This window comes from Pinus tabuliformis, chromosome 1_2 (assembly GCF_031772625.1).
Source record: "Pinus tabuliformis cultivar Carrire ecotype Pingquan chromosome 1_2, CPIR1, whole genome shotgun sequence".
Classification (NCBI taxonomy): Eukaryota; Viridiplantae; Streptophyta; class Pinopsida; order Pinales; family Pinaceae; genus Pinus; species Pinus tabuliformis.
In genome coordinates this window covers 1049321642-1049324605 of record NC_142298.1, presented here as the reverse complement: position 1 = coordinate 1049324605, position 2964 = coordinate 1049321642, and the positions used below count along the sequence as shown (strand labels likewise).

The 2964-nt window shown below is 40.8% G+C and overlaps 1 pseudogene; it reads left to right on the top strand.

Moving 5' to 3' along the window:
- Window positions 1-1809: 1809 nt before the first annotated feature.
- Window positions 1810-2833, top strand: LOC149209731 (histone-lysine N-methyltransferase CLF-like; annotated as a pseudogene).
- Window positions 2834-2964: the final 131 nt, after the last annotated feature.

The window sequence follows — 2964 nt, the reverse complement described above, 5'->3', positions numbered from 1 at the left end:
CCTAAGAAATAGGAGGCACAAATGCACTAGGATTTAGGAGTTGGTTGTGCAGAGAGGAGTTGGGTCCTAAGATTTAGGAGGCAAGAAGTGCACAAGGATATAAGGATTTTCCCTATAAAATAGGAGTTGTTTTGTGCTAGAGAATAGGGGTTGTGCACTAGGAAATAGGGACCTAGTGCATAAGGATTAAGGAGCCTCAAGCACAACTCAAGCACAACTCAAGCAGACCGACACACTAAATGCTTACATTGAAGAATTTCAGCAAGTGGTTATGATGGTGACAAATATATTTGAGCAAGGGTTGGTCATGCTCTTCAAAGAGGGTTTAACCGAGCCACTACATGGGTGAGTCAAGGCCTTCAAACCCACCACCTTACAAGATGCCATTACCAGGACACGAGATATGGGAGACACTGTAACAAAAGTTAAATTTCCATCCAAATCGCTCGTCCCTCCGAAGGCCAAAGATAAGAAGCCATTTCAAAGAGATGGGACTACAAAGGATAGGTTGGATTAGGAGAGTTGGAGAGAGTTGAGGAGAAAGAAAATTTGCTTCACATGCAAGGAACCATGGAACCAAGTCACAGATGCTTAGGAAAGGATAAATGTCCACTATATTGAAATAGTGTCTGACGATGATAATGAAGATGTTACAATGCTAGCACCAAGCAAGAAGTCTAGTAGTTCTGAAGAAGAGCAATCCCTTGAGGAGGCCAAAGGAGATAAAAAACCTCGTACAGGAATTAAGGGTGGTACTATCTCTCGAGTCCCTAAATATTACAGCCTCAGGGTCAAGGTGGTCATACAAGGGGCAACGATTCACAACTTTCGTTGATGGTGGAGCTATGCACAATTTCATCGATGCAGCGTTGGCGGCAAGGAGAGATATTCCCATAGAATAATTTGAGGGCTTCAACATGAGGGCAGATGATGGGTACAACATGACATGCACGCAGGCGATCCCGCGTTTGAGTGTGACGCTAGGTAATTACACATTCACCGATGATTTCTACATAGTAGACCTTGCAAATACCAATGTTGTGTTAGGGGTACAGTGGTTGTACTCGATAGGAAATTCTCAATGAACTACCAAGTGATGGAAATGGAATTTAGGGCCTCGAATGGCAGTAAGGTAGTGTTGAGAGGTATGTCCAATGGTGGTCCTCAAATTATATCAGCTAAGAAAATGGAAGTGATATATAGGCGCAGAGATGTGGCTTGCATAGTAGAATGTTAGATTACAAGAACAAGGTCGTCAGATAGCAGCCTACAGACCTATGAGTTCGGTACTAAGTACGAGAAGAATATTGCGATTGATGTGCTCTCCAAGAAACCAGCGACACCAGAGATTGGAAAGCCCACCTCCTAGTAGAATATTCCAAAAATAAGTTTGCTTGCGAATTGATGGACAGACTCATCCAAGATGACAGGTACAGAGTAGAGGATGAGGTCATTTTCTATAAAGACAAGATATGTTTGATCCCTGAATCTACACTCAAGAAGGAGATCTTGAAGGCCATACATAAACCACATCTAACAGAACACCCAAGGCTCTTCAAAACATATAGGCAGAACAAGGAAAGGTTCTTTTTTTGGAAAGGCCTCAAGGATGATGTGTTGAGGCACGTAAGAGAGTGCAAGACTTGTTAGCAGAACAAGCCCAAGTGTACTCTTATAGGACTACTACAGTCTGGGCAAATTCCAGTGCTTACAGATGAGAATGCCAAAAAGAGAAGGCAATGCTTAGGAGAATTTTTTGCTAAACAAAAAAGAATTTAGCATTCAAGTAACTGAAGTACTGGACATCGTATGAATGGAGCATATGAAGCAACCATAAAGGCTCTTGTTTTCCCTTGTGAAAAACAGTCACCATGGATTCCTCCAGAAGAAGAGTGTAACAAGCCATGTGGTGTTCACTGCTATCGTCTAAGGGTTGCAAAAGTTGAAGAAACCAGTGGCACAAATTCACTTCCTAACATCTGTGAGGTAAAACATGTTCTTTCTATAAGCAATGATGTAAATAAGGTATGCACCCGAAGGAAATGTTCAACTAGTGGTGGTTTAAGAACAGCAAAAGCTCCTCAAACTGAAAGTGGTTATTCAAATGAAAAGCCAGTGACTGAAAACAATTGTGGTGAATATGATGTGGGGAAAGACAACTCTGAGAAGTCTGAATCATCACATAAGGGTAAACAGAGGGGAAAACTTGCAGGGAGTTCAAAGAAAGATAATAAAAGGACTATTGGACAAGTTTTAGTCTGTATGAGAAAAAGGAAAAAAAAAAGGGATGGCTTCAAACATTGCTAGCATTGCTGTTGGAGTTGATTCCCCAATTGATATTAACCTGAAATCAAACTCAAAAAAAGTTAATACTAAAACATTCGGGGCACCGCATAAGAAGAACAACAAGACATCCTCAACAATGAAGTTTTTGAGAAAAAAGAATTCAGATGTCAAAGAGGATAACAATGCAGAACATATGGATCTTCAGGATGACACTAAAGCTGACATCCAAGGTGCTACAACTGAGGAATCTTGTAGAAAGGATTCAGTAATTGTAACATGTGTCAAACAAGATGATTGTGGCTGGAGTGCAATTGAGAAAGGTTTATATGCAAAAGGTGTACAGATCTTCGGAAAGAACAGTTGCTTCATAGCACGCAACTTATTGAATCGTCTGAAGACCTGTTCTGAGATAACAGAATATATCCATCGCAATGAATCCACCATGCAATGGGCAGCCAAAGATGGGCCAAATTTGCGGAATGATGGAAACGGAAAGGCTGATAACTATGAATGCAGAAATATGAAGCTTCTCCTAAAGCAGCAATAGTTAGTACTGCTTAGAAGGTCAGATGTTTATGGATGAGGAGCATTTTTAAAGAATCGTGTTAACAAGCATGATTACTGTTGGGAGTATAGTGGTGAATTGATTTCACATCAAGAAGCCGATAAGCAAGGAAA